Here is a 19,279-nt window from a genome sequence, read left to right on the forward strand (position 1 = left end):
TACATTTTTAAACAAACATCTGAGCTAATTCAGATGGTATGGGCCATAGAATACACTTTGAGAAATTCTGAACAAAAACTATTTGGCTCACTTGGCTGGAAAATGTCTGCCCATGGCCAGATTAGCTCTGAATTCTAATAAATTGATTAAACGGGGCGGTGGATCTGCAGCATGTGATGATATCAGAAAGCATTTCCATTGCTGTCCAGCCCCGGATCCTCTGATCTCCCATTTCCTTTCGAGATAGAGCCTCCCCAGCCCCAGTATAAGCGGTTCCGGATGGAACACGTGATGCAGACCTAGCCAATCAGAGCACTGAATCCACATCGGCCCAGTGATTGGCTAGGGATGACCTGATGACACAATGTAGTCCGTGCAGTGTGTACCCTGGCGTGTGCGGAAGTGACTCGGAGGGAAGTCTCTGTTTTTGCCAGAGGATTTAAATCTTGAGAATCTGGAGTTAGAGCTGTGGTGCAACCTGAATGGACATTCTATTTAAGAATAGATCAAAAGATGGAAGGAATGAAACCAGGTGATTTTCCTTGAGCTACAGATTAGGCCCTACCTAAAGCCAGCCGGAATCCACCTCTACATTTTCAGTTTACACAGGACAATAAATTCCATTTTTTTCCTTAATCCAGTTTTGAATGGGATTTTCTGTCACTTGTGACCCTTAGCTCTGAAACTGTTATTATGATAAAGTACCTAACTGTGATGTTCCTGATAGGATGTTCTCACTTCTTTGGAAAAAAAAATATGTGCCAAAGACTTATTTTAGGTTTCACGTATATTTCTAAAATAACAACATGAAAACGTGGGACTAATACAGCACAAGTAAGTTACCCTGATGCAAACTATGGACTGCAGTTGGTAGTACAATTATAATAATACTCTTTCATCAATTATAACAAAGGTACCACACTGATGCAAGCTGTTAAAAGTAGGGGGTGGTATATGGGAACTGTATTTCCAGCATGATTTTTCTGTGAACCTAGAACTTCTCTAAAAAAAAAAAAAAAATATATATATATATATATATGTGTGTGTATTAAAGGAAAAAAGCAACAGGGAATGGGATCCCAACTGAAAGCAAAGAGATTTATGGGCATTTTGTAGCAGGAAAGTTTTTATTTTATGGAACTCAAGATGTAAGCAGTACTTACTTTCTCATTTTATTGCTGAGGCCCAGAAGCTGAGAAAAGGATTGGCAAGTTTCCCACATTCTGAAGTGAGGCGCTGCATCATTTATGCAGGACTTGGAAAGAGGTGGAGCACAGCATGTTCTGCCCCATAATTTTTTTTTTTTATAAAATCCCACATTTGGGGAGATCATTGTGGAATTAAATCTTAATTTAGGAGAACCATGGGAAGGAGTTCTTATGGGGTGTTCTTAGAAAAGGATAACACAAAAATAATATCTCTCTTCTGCTGACCACCCTTTTTAAATTTTCCTTAGCCTTACCTAGAGCCAGATGCCATTCTTCAAGGTCACTTTTCTGCTGCCTGAAGGCATTGTTCCAAAAAGGCTTGGATGGTGATACCTTTCCCAGCCGCCCCCCACACCCCCACATCTGGCAGATTCAGGGTTACTTTCCTACATTCTCGTTCTCCAGGGTGTCACTCCCCTTCTTTCCATTGTCCCTGCTCCTTGTTTAGTCACAACTCGTTCAACTTCTTTTTATGCTTTCAGGTGGACCTTGCTCAGCCTCTTGCTGCGAATCTGGTAGGTTTCCCTGCTAGAACACAGACCATCTTGGGAATGCCCAGTGTGGTGACTGGAGTCTCTAATGAATTTCACGGTATGGTCACTTTTATACTTAATATTCCTGTTTTTTTAATTGGACACAGTTATTAAGAAAACATCATCCTGAAAGACATTCTGATATAGTTGCTGAGTTGAAAGCAAGGGGCAAATGATATTCTGTACTTAGAATCTTGGTTAACTTGCTCCGAAAAGTAACTTAACCACGACAATGAAAGGCCTGGTGTGGTGGATTGAATTGTGTACTACAGTCTGGACAAGTTCTTGGTCCACATTCTGATGGGTGTGGACCCAGTGTGAAAAAGATCACTTCAACATGTTACCTCAGTTAAGGAATGGAACAACTGAATAAGTTTGGGCTTTAATCCGGATTAGTGGAGTCCTTTATTAGTAGACCGAAAAGCAGGTGGAGAGAGATTCTGCAGGGAGCAGCCAGAAGCTGGAAGTCAACGCAACCCAGGAGAGAGGAGAAGATGCCTCCAGATACATTGCCATGTGTTTCAGTTTGCTAACGCAGCCAGAAGGCAATATACCAGAACTGGGGTGACTTTTTCAAAGGGGACTTATTAGACTACACATTTATAATTCCAAAGCATGGAAATGTCCAAATTAAGGCATCAAAAGGAAGATACCTTCTCAGAGGAAAGCCTGCTGGCATCTGGGGTTCCTCTGTTAGTGGGGAGGACACATAGTGACATCTGCTGGTCCTTCTTTCCTGGGTTGGTTTCAGTGGCTTTCTCCTGTGGAGGCTTTTCGCTGGATTTCATCTCTTAGCTATTCTGAGCTCTCATATATTCATCTGTCTTTTATGCTCTCATAAAGAACCCCAGCAAGGGGATTAAGACTCACCTTGAATGGGCTGGGACACATCTCCATGGAAGCAACCTAATCAGAAGTCCCAACCATAAAGATGGATTAAAAGATCATAGTCATATGCCACAGACCTGGGTTCGATTCCTGATGCCTGCCCATGCAAAAAAAAAGAAGAAAGAAAAAAGAAAAAGAAAAAAAAGAGCATAATCTTTTCTAGGGAACAGAACAGATTCAGAAAAGCACACCAGGTGACAGAAAGGCCAAGGACCAAAGATTGCCAGCAGCCAGCCCCAGAATGGCACAGTCTTCTAGAAAAAAAACAACAAAACACTGCTTTGCTGACAACTTGATTATGAACTTCTCACAAGCCTCAATCTTGTGAGGCAATAAATTCTCAATGTGTTTAAGTCAGCGCATTGTCTTAGATGTCTTTTAGCAGCCAGGATAAAAACACATGCTTTTCTGGACTAGTTAGCAGAACAGACCACTGAGGTTTGTATATATGTTACTAAAATAACAATTAACAAAAACATAGGACTATACAGCAAATGCCTCAAATGCCTGAGGCTCACCATCTGCTGGGGACTCTGGGTTAACCTGGCCATTATCTCCTCTTTTTCACATTCTCCCCCATCTCCAAGGGTTTTCCAAAGTATGTGGGAAGGAAATAGAGTGAGGAATAAAGACTCTCCAACATTCTGAGTATTTTTTTAATCATTCAACTTTTTTTTATTAATTAAAAAAATTTTTTTTAAATACCAAAAAACACCAAACAAACACAAACATTTGTAACTTTTGATCATTCCGCTCTACATATATAATCAGTAATTCACAATATTATCGCATAGTTGCATATTCATCATCATGATCATTTCTTTGAAACATTTGCATCTATTCAGAAAAAGAAATAAAAAGAAAACAGAAAAAAATCAATACATACCATTACCCCCACCCACCCCCTCACCAATCACCAGCATTTCACCAATCACCAGCATTTCACTCTAAATTTATTTTAACATTTGTTCCCCCTATTATTCATCTTTTTTTTTTTGCATATAAAGACATATTTACTTTTTTTTTTAGCAAAATACATTTTTTTTATTAATTAAAAAAAGAATTAACAAAACAATTAGAAATCATTCCAATCTACATGTACAATCAGTAATTCTTAATAACATCACATAGTTGCATATTCATCATTTCTTAGTACATTTGCATCGATTTAGAAAAAAATAAAAAGACAACAGAATAAGAATTAAAACAATAATAGAAAGAAAAAAAAAATCAACAAAAACAAAAAACCTATACCTCACATGCAGCTTCATTCAGTGTTTTAACATAATTGCATTACAATTGGGTAGTATTCTGCTGTCCATTTCTGAGTTTTTATATCCAGTCCCGTTGTACAGTCTGTATCCCTTCAGCTCCAATTATCCCTTCTCTCTTTTTTTTTTTTTAATTAATGGAAAAAAGAAATTAACCCAACATTTAGAGAGCATACCATTCTACATATGCAATCATTAATTCTTAACATCATCACATAGATGCATGATCATCATTTCTTAGTACATATGCATTGGTTTAGAAGAACTAGCAACATAACCGAAAAAGATATAGAATGTTAATATAGAGAAAAAAATAAAAGTAATAATAGTAAAATCAAAACAAAACAAAACAAAACAAAACAAAAACCTATAGCTCAGATGCAGCTTCATTCAGTGTTTTAACATGATTACTTTACAATTAGGTATTATTGTGCTGTCCATTTTTGAGTTTTTGTATCTAGTCCTGTTACACCGTCTGTATCCCTTCAACTCCAATTGGCCATTATCTTACCCTGTTTCTACCTCCTGCTGGACTCTGTTATCAAGGACATATTCCAAATTTATTCTCGAATGTCTGTTCACATCAGTGGGACCATACAGTATTTGTCCTTTAGTTGTTGGCTAGACTCACTCAGCATAATGTTCTCTAGGTCCATCCATGTTATTACATGCTTCATAAGATTATCCTGTCTTAACGCTGCATAGTATTCCATCGTATGTATATACCACAGTTTGTTGAGCCACTCTTCTGTTGATGGAGATTTCGGCTGTTTCCATCTCTTTGCAATTGTAAATAAAGCTGCTATAAACATTGGTGTGCAAATGTCCGTTTGTGTCTTTGCCCTTAAGTCCTTTGAGTATATTCCCAGCAATGGTATTGCTGGGTCGTATGGCAATTCTATATTCAGCTTTTTGAGGAACCGCCAAACTGCCTTCCACAGTGGTTGCACCCTTTGACATTTCCACCAACAGTGGATAAGTGTGCCTCTTTCTCCGCATCCTCTCCAGCACTTGTCATTTTCTGTTTTGTTGATAATGGCCAGTCTGGTGGGTGTGAGATGATATCTCATTGTGGTTTTGATTTGCATTTCTCTAATGGCCAGGGACATTGAGCATCTCTTCATGTGCATTTTGGCCATTTGTATTTCCTCTTCTGATAGGTGTCTGTTCAAGTCTTTTTCCCATTTTGTAATTGGGTTGGCTGTCTTTTTGTTGTTGAGATGAACAATCTCTTTATAAATTCTGGATACTAGACCTTTATCTGATATATCATTTCCAAATATTGTCTCCCATTGTGAAGGCTGTCTTTCTACTTTCTTGATGAAGTTCTTTGATGCACAAAAGTGTTTAATTTTGAGGAGTTCCCATTTATTTATTTCCTTCTTCAGTGCTCTTGCTTTAGGTTTAAGGTCCATAAAACCGCCTTCAGTTGTAAGATTCATAAGATATCTCCCAACATTTTCCTCTAACTGTTTTATGGTCTTAGACTAATGTTTAGATCTTTGATCCATTTTGAGTTAACTTTTTTTTTTTTTTTTTTTTTTTTCTTTGCTTTGTATATATTTTATACTATACAATAAAAACAAAAAATCTATAAGCAGTTATAATAACATTAGATAATATAAATTCCTGAAATAAAAATCTTGAAAATATTTAGTTACATAGATCATTACTATAGCAGTGCTGATATTTGTAAGAACTTTGTACTTAATATTTTTTTTTTTTTATTAATTAAAAAAAGAATTAACAAAACAATTAGAAATCATTTCAATGTACATGTACAATCAGTAATTCTTAATAACATCACATAGTTGCATATTCATCATTTCTTAGTACATTTGCATCGATTTAGAAAAAGAAATAAAAAGACAACAGAATAAGAATTAAAACAATAATAGAAAGAAAAAAAAAACAAAAACAAAAAACCTATACCTCACATGCAGCTTCATTCAGTGTTTTAACATAATTGCATTACAATTGGGTAGTATTGTGCTGTCCATTTCTGAGTTTTTATATTCAGTCCCGTTGTACAGTCTGTATCCCTTCATCTCCAATTATCCCTTCTCTTTTTTTTTTTTTTTAATTAACAGAAAAAAAGAAATTAACCCAACATTTAGAGATCATACCATTCTACACATGCAATCATTAATTCTTAACATCATCACATAGCTGCATGATCATCATTTGTTAGTACATTTGCATTGGTTTAGAAGAACTAGCAACATAACCGAAAAAGATATAGAATGTTAATATAGAGAAAAAAATAAAAGTAATAATAGTAAAATCAAAACAAAACAACACAAAACAAAACAAAAACCTATAGCTCAGATGCAGCTTCATTCAGTGTTTTAACATGATTACTTTACAATTAGGTATTATTGTGCTGTCCATTTTTGAGTTTTTGTATCTAGTCCTGTTGCACAGTCTGTATCCCTTCAGCTTCAATTACCCATTGTCTTACCCTGTTTCTAACTCCTGCTGAACTCTGTTACCAATGACATATTTCAAGTTTATTCTCGAATGTCCGTTCACATCAGTGGGACCATACAGTATTTGTCCTTTAGTTTTTGGCTGGATTCACTCAGCATAATATTCTCTAGGTCCATCCATGTTATTACATGGTTCATAAGTTTATCTTGTCTTAAAGCTGCATAATATTCCATCGTATGTATATACCACAGTTTGTTTAGCCACTCTTCTGTTGATGGAGATTTTGGCTGTTTCCATCTCTTTGCAATTGTAAATAATGCTGCTATAAACATTGGTGTGCAAATGTCCGTTTGTGTCTTTGCCCTTAAGTCCTTTGAGTAGATACCTAGCAATGGTATTGCTGGGTCGTATGGCAATTCTATATTCAGCTTTTTGAGGAACCGCCAAACTGCCTTCCACAGTGGTTGCACCCTTTGACATTCCCACCAACAGTGGATAAGTGTGCCTCTTTCTCCGCATCCTCTCCAGCACTTGTCATTTTCTGTTTTGTTGATAATGGCCATTCTGGTGGGTGTGAGATGATATCTCATTGTGGTTTTGATTTGCATTTCTCTAATGGCCAGGGACATTGAGCATCTCTTCATGTGCCTCTTGGCCATCCGTATTTCCTCTTCTGATAGGTGTCTGTTCAAGTCTTTTTCCCATTTTGTAATTGGGTTGGCTGTCTTTTTGTTGTTGAGATGAACAATCTCTTTATAAATTCTGGATACTAGACCTTTATCTGATATATCATTTCCAAATATTGTCTCCCATTGTGAAGGCTGTCTTTCTACTTTCTTGATGAAGTTCTTTGATGCACAAAAGTGTTTAATTTTGAGGAGTTCCCATTTATTTATTTCCTTCTTCAGTGCTCTTGCTTTAGGTTTAAGGTCCATAAAACCGCCTCCAGTTGTAAGATCCATAAGATATCTCCCTACATTTTCCTCTAACTGTTTTATGGTCTTAGACCTAATGTTTAGATCTTTGATCCATTTTGAGTTAACTTTTGTATAGGGTGTGAGAGATGGGTCTTCTTTCATTCTTTTGCATATGGATATCCAGTTCTCTAGGCACCATTTATTGAAGAGACTGTTCTGTCCCAGGTGAGTTGGCTTGACTGCCTTATCAAAGATCAAATGTCCATAGATGAGAGGGTCTATATCTGAGCACTCTATTCGATTCCATTGGTCGATATATCTATCTTTATGCAAATACCATGCTGTTTTGACCACTGTGGCTTCATAATATGCCTTAAAGTCAGGCAGCGCGAGACCTCCAGCTTCGTTTTTTTTCCTCAAGATGCTTTTAGCAATTCGGGGCACCCTGCCCTTCCAGATAAATTTGCTTATTGGTTTTTCTATTTCTGAAAAATAAGTTGTTGGGATTTTGATTGGTATTGCATTGAATCTGTAAATCAATTTAGGTAGGATTGACATCTTAACTATATTTAGTCTTCCAATCCATGAACACGGTATGCCCTTCCATCTATTTAGGTCTTCTGTGATTTCTTTTAGCAGTTTTTTGTAGTTTTCTTTATATAGGTTTTTTGTCTCTTTAGTTAAATTTATTCCTAGGTATTTTATTCTTTTAGTTGCAATTGTAAATGGGATTTGTTTCTTGATTTCCCCCTCAGCTTGTTCATTACTAGTGTATAGAAATGCTACAGATTTTTGAATGTTGCTCTTGTAACCTGCTACTTTGCTGTACTCATTTATTAGCTCTAGTAGTTTTGTTGTGGATTTTTCTGGGTTTTCGACGTATAGTGTCATATCGTCTGCAAACAGTGATAGTTTTACTTCTTCCTTTCCAATTTTGATGCCTTGTATTTCTTTTTCTTGTCTAATTGCTCTGGCTAGAACCTCCAACACGATGTTGAATAATAGTGGTGATAGTGGACATCCTTGTCTTGTTCCTGATCTTAGGGGGAAAGTTTTCAATTTTTCCCCATTGAGGATGATATTAGCTATGGGTTTTTCATATATTCCCTCTATCATTTTAAGGAAGTTCCCTTGTATTCCTATCTTTTGAAGTGTTTTCAACAAGAAAGGATGTTGAATCTTGTCAAATGCCTTCTCTGCATCAATTGAGATGATCATGTGATTTTTCTGCTTTGATTTGTTGATATGGTGTATTACATTAATTGATTTTCTTATGTTGAGCCATCCTTGCATACCTGGGATGAATCCTACTTGGTCATGATGTATAATTCTTTTAATGTGTTGTTGGATACGATTTGCTAGAATTTTATTGAGGATTTTTGCATCTGTATTCATGAGAGAGATTGGTCTGTAGTTTTCTTTTTTTGTAATATCTTTGCCTGGTTTTGGTATGAGGGTGATGTTGGCTTCATAGAATGAATTAGGCAGTTTTCCCTCCACTTCGATTTTTTTGAAGAGTTTGAGGAGAATTGGTACTAATTCTTTCTGGAACGTTTGGTAGAATTCACATGTGAAGCCATCTGGTCTTGGACTTTTCTTTTTAGGAAGCTTTTGAATGACTAATTCAATTTCTTTACTTGTGATTGGTTTGTTGAGGTCATCTATGTCTTCTTGAGTCAAAGTCGGTTGTTCATGTCTTTCCAGGAACCCGTCCATTTCATCTAAATTGTTGTATTTATTAGCGTAAAGTTGTTCATAGTATCCTGTTATTACCTCCTTTATTTCTGTGAGGTCAGTGGTTATATCTCCTCTTCCATTTCTGATCTTATTTATTTGCATCCTCTCTCTTCTTCTTTTTGTCAATCTTGATAGGGGCCCATCAATCTTATTGATTTTTTCATAGAACCAACTTCTGGTCTTATTGATTTTCTCTACTGTTTTCATATTTTCAATTTCATTTATTTCTGCTCTGATCTTTGTTATTTCTTTCCTTTTGCTTGCTTTGGGATTAGTTTGCTGTTCTTTCTCCAGTTCTTCCAATTGAACAGTTAATTCCTGCATTTTTGCCTTTTCTTCTTTTCTGATATAGGCATTTAGGGCAATAAATTTCCCTCTTAGCACTGCCTTTGCTGCATCCCATAAGTTTTGATATGTTGTGTTTTCATTTTCATTTGCCTCCAGGTATTTACTAATTTCTCTTGCAATTTCTTCTTTGACCCACTCGTTGTTTAAGAGTGTGTTGTTGAACCTCCAGGTATTTGTGAATTTTCTGGCATTCCGCCTAGTATTGATTTCCAACTTCATTCCTTTATGATCCGAGAAAGTGTTGTGTATGATTTCAATCTTTTTAAATTTGTTAAGACTTGCTTTGTGACCCAGCATATGGTCTATCTTTGAGAATGATCCATGAGCACTTGAGAAAAAGGTGTATCTTGCTGTTGTGGGATGTAATGTCTTATAAATGTCTGTTAAGTCTAGCTCCTTTATAGTAATATTCAGATTCTCTATTTCTTTATTGATCCTCTGTCTAGATGTTCTGTCCATTGATGAGAGTGGGGAATTGAAGTCTCCAACTATTATGGTATTTGTGTCTATTTCCCTTTTCAGTGTTTGCAGTGTATTCCTCACGTATTTTGGGGCATTCTGGTTCGGTGCATAAATATTTATGATTGTTATGTCTTCTTGTTTAATTGTTCCTTTTATTAGTATATAGTGTCCTTCTTTATCTCTTTTAACTGTTTTACATTTGAAGTCTAACTTGTTGGATATTAGTATAGCCACTCCTGCTATTTTCTGGTTGTTATTTGCATGAAATATCTTTTCCCAACCTTTCACTTTCAACCTATGTTTATCTTTGGGTCTAAGATGTGTTTCCTGTAGACAGCATATAGAAGGATCCTGTTTTTTAATCCATTCTGCCAGTCTATGTCTTTTGATTGGGGAATTCAGTCCATTAACATTTAGTGTTATTACTGTTTGGATAATATTTTCCTCTGCCATTTTGCCTTTTGTATTATATATATCATATCTGACTTTCCTTCTTTCTACACTCTTCTCCATACCTCTCTCTTCTGTCTTCTCGGTTCTGACTCTAGTGCTCCCTTTAGTATTTCTTGCAGAGCTGGTCTCTTGGTCACAAATTCTCTCAGTGACTTTTTGTCTGAGAATGTTTTAATTTCTCCCTCATTTTTGAAGGACAATTTTGCTGGATATAGGAGTCTTGGTTGGCAGTTTTTCTCTTTTAGTAATTTAAATATATCATCCCACTGTCTTCTAGCCTCCATGGTTTCTGCTGAGAAATCTACACATAGTCTTATTGGGTTTCCCTTGTATGTGATGGATTGTTTTTTTCTTGCTGCTTTCAAGATCCTCTCTTTCTCTTTGACCTCTGACATTCTAACTAGTAAGTGTCTTGGAGAACGCCTATTTGGGTCTAATCTCTTTGGGGTGCGCTGCACTTCTTGGATCTGTAATTTTAGGTCTTTCATAAGAGTTGGGAAATTTTCAGTGAAAATTTCTTCCATTAGTTTTTCTCCTCCTTTTCCCTTCTCTTCTCCTTCTGGGACACCCACAACACGTATATTTGTGCGGTTCATATTGTCCTTGAGTTCCCTGATACCCTGTTCAAATTTTTCCATTCTTTTCCCGATAGTTTCTGTTTGTTTTTGGAATTCAGATGTTCCATCCTCCAAATCACTAATTCTATCTTCTGTCTCTTTGAATCTATCATTGTAGGTATCCATTGTTTTTTCTATCTTTTCTACTTTGTCCTTCACTTCCATAAGTTCTGTGATTTGTTTTTTCAGTTTTTCTATTTCTTCTTTATGTTCAGCCCATGTCTTCTTCATGTCCTCCCTCAATTTATCGATTTCGTTTTTGAAGAGGTTTTCCATTTCTGTTCGTATATTTAGCATTAGTTGTCTCAGCTCCTGTATCTCATTTGAAGTATTGGTTTGTTCCTTTGACTGGGCCATATTTTCAATTATTTGAGCGTGATCCGTTATCTTCTGTTGGCGTCTGCGCATTTAGACAGATTTCCCTGGGTATTGGATCCAAAAGTTTGGAAGATTTTCCTGTGAAATCTCTGGGTTCTGTTTTTCTTATCCTGCCCAGTAGGTGGCGCTCGTGGCACACGTTTGTCTGCGGGTCCCACCAGTAAAAGGTGCTGTGGGACCTTAAACTTTGGAAAACTCTCGCCGTCCGGGGGGTTCGCTAGCCGAAGCGGCTTGAGCCGGCCCGGGGTCCGAACGCAGGGAGGGTTGCTGGTCGCCGCTGCCCGGGAAAGAGCCCGTCCGAATTTCCTAGTCGGCCCTGGGCGACAAGCGTGGCGGAAGGGCGCCAGCGGCAGCGGCCCGCCCGAGAGAGTGCATGTTCCCCGGGAGTCACGGGTTTGGAAGGGGCCTCCCCCACCCGTCACCGTTCTCCGCGGCCTGGGGGTTTCCAATCCAATTCTCTCAGTTGGTCCAGGGGGTTGCGCGTGGTGTGGGTGCCAGCCGCCTTGGTTTCAGGGGACCGCCTCTCCAATTTTCCCAGCCGGCCCGGGAAGGGGGAAGGGAGTAACTCCGGCCACTTGCTGCCCTGCCTGGTGAAGCCCACGCGCCTCGGCAATCTCACCCGAGCTGCTTCTCTCAGCCAGCCAGCTGTTCCAGGATGGGGTACGCTGTCTTTTTTATCTCTGTTGTGGCTTTGGGTGCTTTCTGTATCGTTTCTGCTCCCCTAGTAGCTGTCCTGGAGAAGAAACTAAGATCCGCGCGTCTTACTAAGCCGCCATCTTCCAGGAATTCCTATTATTCATCTTTATTCCATGTTTTACTCATCTGTTGATAAGGTAGATAAAAGGAGCATCAGACACAAGGCTTTCACAATCACACAGTCACATTGTGAAAGCTATACCATTATACAATCATCATTAAGAAACATGGCTACTGGAACACAGCTCTATATTTTCAGGCAGTTCCTTCTATCCTCTCCATTATATCTTGACTAACAACGTGGTATCTATTTAATGCATAAGAATAACCTCCAGGATAACCTCTCAACTCTGTTTGGAATCTCTCAACCGTTGACACTTAATTTGTCTCATTTCACTCTTCCCCCTTTTGGTTGAGAAGGTTTTCTCAATCCCTTGATGCTGAGTCTCAGCTCATTCCAGGATTTATGTCCCACGTTGCCAGGAAATTCCACACCCCTGGGAGTCATGCCCATGTAGACAGGGGAGGGTAGTGAGTTTGCTTGTTGTGTTGGCTGGAGAGCAACACATCTGAGCAACAAAAGAGGTTCTCTTGGGGGTGACTCATAAGCCTAATTTTAAGTAGGCTTGACCTATCCTTTGTGGGGTTAAGTTGCAAAATAACAAGCCCCAAGATTGGGGGCTCAGTCTATAGCTTTGATTGTCTGCACTGTTTGTGAGAATATCAAGACATTTTGAGTATTTTCAGAGCCCTTATCATATCAAGTCAATAGGGGTTCTTTTGGCATTTTGAGTGAAAATGTCTTTGGTTGTTAAGGACTGTCCAGCACATTGCAGGACATTAGTATCCCTGGACTTCATAAATTAAATCCTAGTTTATAATAACCAGACGTTAATAAGAGGGTGGGCCATGGTGGCTCAGTGGCAGAGTTCTTGCCTGCCATTCCAGAGACCTGGGTTTGATTTCCAGTGCCTGCCCATGCCAAAAAATTAAAAAATGTTAACAAGAAATGCTCCCATATGTTTCTAAGCATCCCCTGGGGGCAGTAGTGCCTCGGGGATAACAAACACTGCCTTGAGGGCTGGAGGTGTGAAAGCAAGATCTCGGACTTCCTCTCTGAAGCAGGGTTCAGGGCTTTTGAAACATGTAATTGGGTATGCTCCAACTGTTAGAGGGTCTACCTTATGATTTTTGAGTTTGCAGTATACAAGCTTCTGGTCAAATGCTGTGGCTAAATAGGCACTTCAGAAATATTTCCTAATTAATTGCCATGTCTTGTTTATTGTTGGATGTTCACTGAGTCCAGAAACTTCTCATCCTCTATGTTGTATAGAGTCCTAGGTGGGCTTAATACAATGCCATGAGACCAATAAGCACTCAGGAAATATTAATTGCTATTGATGGATGTTGTAACTTCTTTAATATAAGTGCAAACAACCAAAAAGGGCTGAATACCCTTGGCTCCTTACCTCTGTTGCATTTGGCATTTGGAGAGACTGATTCATAGAGTCTTACAACTAATTACTTGTCTTTCCATCTCTGACACCTAAAACTCAGGTACATCCAGGTCACTGAGCAGTCGTGTGGGTGGGTGAGAGGCTTTCTTGGGCTTTACCTGAAAGCCAGGTTATCTGCAGTAGATCTAGACTTTAAGGAAACATAAAACTTGGTAAATATGCCAAAGTAGAAAGCAGGAACCTGAACACATCAGGACTGGTAAAAAAAGAGCATATAAAGAAGATGGGGGGAAGGGGCTATGAGGTGAGGTTTGTGCAGCAGACAACAGAAGCTGGAAGTTGCTCTGAGCTAGTAGACCCCTTGGGTATGGCCGGGGTCAGTGCTGTATGTCTTTTCCCAAGTCTCCCACTGGTTGAAGCCCCAGCTCCACTTGAACATGTGATCATTATCTTGCTGAGTGCAGGCGGGATAAGATCTGGGAGGAGCAGGCTGGATCCAAATTTCCATCATTCTTGGTAAGTCCGAATCAGAGGTTGGTTCTGAATAACTCACCAATTCCTTGCCCATGGGTGAGTCATGGTTGTTTTGTTTCCAAGGGTGATCATTGAAGTATGTCATGTGATGAAGTGATATCATGCTCAGTGATTTCCATAAGAATCATGAGAATTAAAGCCATTATGAGTTTTAAAACAAAAAATGAACTCTGATTGTCATAGCAGTCATGGGGCTGACGTATGTTAAGCTGCATTTCTGAAGAATACCTGGGTGACCTGAGCTCATTTGCAGCTTTGCAGAATACACCCTCATTTTGTTCGACTTTTATACAAAAGGCAGAAACATTTGCAAATGGCTTGACTTACCTAGCTTGACTATCATCAAAATCTGTGGCCAGATTAAATTGGGTTTGTTCTAAAGAACAAGTAGAGGAAATGGAGAGATGTGTTTTAGGTAAGCTTTGTACTAAGACACAACTTCCTCCTCTCAACTTATTTCCCTCCGGGTCCAAATGGCAACACCTTCTTAATTAGCCAAGAGTGTTAAATAACAGTTTTAGTTTGCTAAATGCTTCCAGAATGCAATATACCAGAAATTGAATGGCTTTTTAAAAGGGAATTTATTCAGTTACAAGTTTACAATTCTGAGGCCATGAAAATGTCCAAACTAAGGCATCCAGAAAAACATACTTTGACTCCAGAAAGGTTGATGTCTGTCATACCGGAAGACATGTGGCTGGGATCTGCTGGTCCTTGTTCTGGATTCCATTGCTTCCAGCTGCTAATGCCACTAGTTTCCTCCCTAAGTATCTGTGGGGCCTTCACTTAGCCCCTCCAGGACATAACTCTTGTTTCTGGCTTGCTCAGCGTCTCATGGAAATGCACATGGTGACATCTCATCTCCAAATGTCTGGGCCTAGGTATCTTCTCTCTGGTCAGCACTCAAGCATCTCCAAATGTCTATGTTTCTGTCAGCTTTGAGCTTTCTCCAGAATGTTCCCTTTTAAAGGACTCCAGTAAACTAATCAAGACCTGATATAAATGGGTGGAATCTAACCAAAAGGTCACACCCACAATTGGGCATGTCACATTTCCATGGAAACAATCCAAAGTTCCCACCCTATAATATTGAATCAGGATTAGAAGAAACATGGCTGGCTCCCACATAGATCCGGAAAAAGGATATGGCTTTTCTGGGGTATGTAATAGCTTCAAACCAGTACAACAAAAAGAAGCCATATTTTCTTCTTTCTTCCCAGGCAATCAGGATTTGGATCAGTAGATTTTGGCTGTTCCTTTTTCCTGGAGCTGGAATGACAAGGACCTAATGTAGGATCTCTACATTGTTATTAATGACTTGCTAGAGGTCAGTTTTGGGGAGAAGTTTCAAAAGCAACCCACACAGCAGTGAAAGATGGCACTAATCTTCTGTATGATGCCCATAGGCACATTAATATGTGAATGTGTGGAATATGCTAATTCTTGGGAAATAACATGTAAAAGGAAGCTTGTTACTATGCAGGGTAGAATGACAGTATCTTCTCCAGGGGGCTGTCCCTCTTCTCTTGACCCCTTATATCAGTGGCTCTTCTAGGTTTTGGCCTGGAGGTATCATCCAGGTGTGCAAAATAATCTGGGTTGCTAAAATATTGTAGAAAAGAAAAATGTATAATATCCATAATTGAGTTGACTTTCTACCTGGACCACGGGCATCATCTCAGGTGATTTTAGTCTTAGATTTTTCTGATTATTTCCTTTGAATGAAGAGATTTGGTTTTTCTATGTAATTTTATTGAGATATATTTACACACCAAACAATCCATCCAAAGTATACAATCAATGGTTTACAGTATCATCACATAGCTGTGCATTCACCATGATCATTTTTAGAACACTTACATTACTCCATAAAAAAGTACTAAAAGGTAAAAAGAAAACTCCAAGCATCATATGCCTCTTCCCCCTCTCTCTTATTGACCATGAGTATTGTACTGTACCCAATTTTTTTTACAAATTTGTATTGTAAAATACAACATATAAACAAAAAATAATAAATTTCAATAAGTACATTTTAATAAGTAGTTATAGAACAAATTTCAAATTATGGTGTGGGTTACAGTTCCACAATTTCAGGTATTTCATTCTAGCTGCTCTAAGACCCTGGAGAATAAAAAGAAATGTCAATATAATAATTCAACAGTTACTCATTTGTTAAATCCTGGCTTCTCTGTTACAACTCCTCTTTCTCATTTGATCCTGCTTCCAATGTTTAGGGGTATTTGGGCAATGACCATTTTAACTTTTTCATGTTGAAAAGGAGTGTCGACATTATGGGGTAAGGGGATGCAATTAGTTGATGTTCTTAGAGACCAGTACTTTTGGGTTTCAGGGCTTATCTGACATAGGAGCAATCTGGAAGTTTTAGGTTTCTGAAAAAGAAACTTAGTGAGTGAAACTTTATTTTAGAGTCTCAGCTAGAGCCCTGGGTATTCTTTAGGCTTTTCAGAAATACTGTTGATTGGGGCTTGGCATATCATGGCAATTAGCAATGTCTAGCTGAAGCTTGCATTAGAGTAACCTCCAGAAAAGCCTCTTGACTCTATTTGAACTCTCTTAACCACTGATACTTTTTTTTTTTTACTTTTTCACTTTTCCTACTTTCGATAGGGAAGCATTGTCTATCCCATGGTGCCAGGGCCAAACCCATCTCTGGGAGTATGTCCCATGTTGCCAGGGAGCCTTGCATCCCTGGACATCATGTCTCACAGAAGGGTAGGGTAATGATTTTCCTTGCAGAGTTGCACTTAGAGAGAGAGAGAGAGAGAGGCCACCACATCTGAGCAACAAAACAGGTTCTCTGGAGGTGACTCTTAGGCATAATTATAGGTAGACTTAGCTACTCCATTACAGAAATAAGTTTCATAAGAGCAAGCCTCAAGATCCAGGGCTCGGCCTATTAACTCGGGAATTCCTAATGTTAGAGAGAGGATCAGTGATTTCCCAGGTGGGAAAGTTTAATGGTTCTATATATTTTCTTCCAGTCCCTCAAGGGACTTCGCCAATACTTTTTATTTATCAGCCTGTGCCAGTTTGAAACTGTTGTATATGCCAGAAAAGACATGTTCTTTAATCCTGATTTAATATTGTAGGGGGGGATCTTTTTGATTAAATTGTTTCCATGGAGATGTGACCCACCCAATTGTGGGTGGGACCTTTTGATTAAGTAGTTTCCATGGAGATGAGTTCACCCATTCAAAGTAGGTTACTTATTAGAGTCGTTTAAGAGGGAACCATTTTGGGGAAAGAGTTTCAAAGCTGATGCAGAGATGTTTGGAGATGCAGAAAGAAAATGCCCCTGGGGGAGCCGTTTGAAACAAGAAGCCAGGAGAGATAGCTAGCAGAGACCACCATGTACTTTCCCAGCTGACGAAGAAACCCCAAACGTCATCAGCCCTCTCTTGAGTCAAGGTATCTTACCTGGATGCTTTAGTTTGGATATTTTTATGGTCTTAGAACTGTAAACTTGTGACTTAATAAATTCCATTTATAAAAGCCAATCCATTTCTGGTATGTTGCATTTCTGGCAACATTAACAAATTAAACACTGCCTAGCATATTCTAGAATACATCTGCTTATTACATAAAGCTATACAGAATTACAAGACCTCATTGTCAATTCTAGGCTCCATGTATTTAAGTTGTTTAAATGAAATGGTAGGCAGGTTAAGCTACAAAAAAATGTAAGTTTTGGACAAAATAAACATCTTCTTTTGGTCTCAGACATTAGGTGAAGTTCTAAATTACAGACAATATCATCCTTTACCCTATATTCTGATTTATCTTAGTCCCAACAAGATCAGCTTCATTCTTATCTCTAATTGAAGCCTGATCTCTCTTTCAGCTTCTTTAACCCTTCTTGTATGGAGTAATGTTGACTTTCAGAGCTCCGGACCTCCTACTCTGAGTCTTAGGTGTCACATAGTCTATGAAATTTTAAGACTTACAATAGAAGTAGATTAATGAAGACAGTGCAGTATTGCCAGAGACTGATATATATATTAGTGGAACTGAACAAAATATCCAGAAGTAGGTCCATACAAATATGGGCAAGTGACTTTTTTCTTTATTAATTAAGAAAAAAAAGAACTTAACACAACATTTAGAAATCATTCCATTCTACATATGCAATCAATAATTCTTAACATCATCACATAGATGTATGATCATCATTTCTTAGTACATTTGCATAGATTTAGAAAAAGAAATAGCAAGACAACAGAAAAAGAAATAAAATGATAATATAGAGAAAAAAATAAAAATACAAAATACAAAATATATATATGAAAACAAACAAACAAACAAAAAAAAAAACTATAGCTCAGATGCAGCTTCATTCAGTGTTTTAACATAATTACATTACAATTAGGTAGTATTGTGCTGTCCATTTTTGAGTTTTTGTATCTAGTCCTGTTGCACAGTCTGTATACCTTCAGCTCCAATTACCCATTATCTTACCCTATTTCTAACTCCTGATGGTCTCTGTTACCAATGACATATTCCAAGTTTATTCTCTAATGTCGGTTCACATCAGTGGGACCATACAGTATTTGTCCTTTAGTTTTTGGCTAGTCTCACTCAGCATAATGTTCTCTAGGTCCATCCATGTTATTACATGCTTCATAAGTTTATTCTGTCTTAAAGCTGCATAATATTCCATCGTATGTATATACCACAGTTTGTTTAGCCACTCGTCTGTTGATGGACATTTTGGCTGTTTCCATCTCTTTGCAATTGTAAATAAAGCTGCTATAAACATTGGTGTGCAAATGTCCGTTTGTGCCTTTACCCTTAAGTCCTCTGAGTAGATACCTAGCAATGGCATTGCTGGGTCGTATGGCAATTCTATATTCAGTTTTTTGAGGAAACGCCAAGCTGCCTTCCACAGTGGTTGCAACATTTGACATTCCCACCAACAGTGGATAAGTGTGCCTCTTTCTCCGCATCCTCTCCAGCACTTGTCATTTTCTGTTTTGTTGATAATGGCCATTCTGGTGGGTGTGAGATGATATCTCATTGTGGTTTTGTTTTGCATTTCTCTAATGGCCAAGGACATTGAGCATCTCTTCATGTGCCTTTTGGCCATTTGTATTTCCTCTTCTGAGAGGTGTCTGTTCAAGTCTTTTTCCCATTTTGTACTTGGGTTGGCTGTCTTTTTGTTGTTGAGTTGAACAATCTCTTTATAAATTCTGGATACTAGACCTTTATCTGATATGTCATTTCCAAATATTGTCTCCCATTGTGTAGGCTGTCTTTCTACTTTCTTGATGAAGTTCTTTGATGCACAAAAGTGTTTAATTTTGAGGAGCTCCCATTTATTTATTTCCTTCTT

General features: G+C 38.2%; 1 long non-coding RNA gene across 1 annotated transcript in view; it reads left to right on the top strand.

The window, feature by feature from the left end:
- Window positions 1-371: 371 nt before the first annotated feature.
- The window catches only part of LOC143669985 (uncharacterized), a 58,953-nt gene continuing 40,045 nt past the window's right edge, over window positions 372-19,279 (top strand). Inside the window, exons 1-2 of the long non-coding RNA XR_013169179.1 lie at window positions 372-532; window positions 1,691-1,799. This is a non-coding gene — a long non-coding RNA (uncharacterized LOC143669985). The remainder of the gene's footprint in view (window positions 533-1,690; window positions 1,800-19,279) is intronic.

This window comes from Tamandua tetradactyla, chromosome 26 (genome assembly GCF_023851605.1).
Source record: "Tamandua tetradactyla isolate mTamTet1 chromosome 26, mTamTet1.pri, whole genome shotgun sequence".
Classification (NCBI taxonomy): Eukaryota; Metazoa; Chordata; class Mammalia; order Pilosa; family Myrmecophagidae; genus Tamandua; species Tamandua tetradactyla.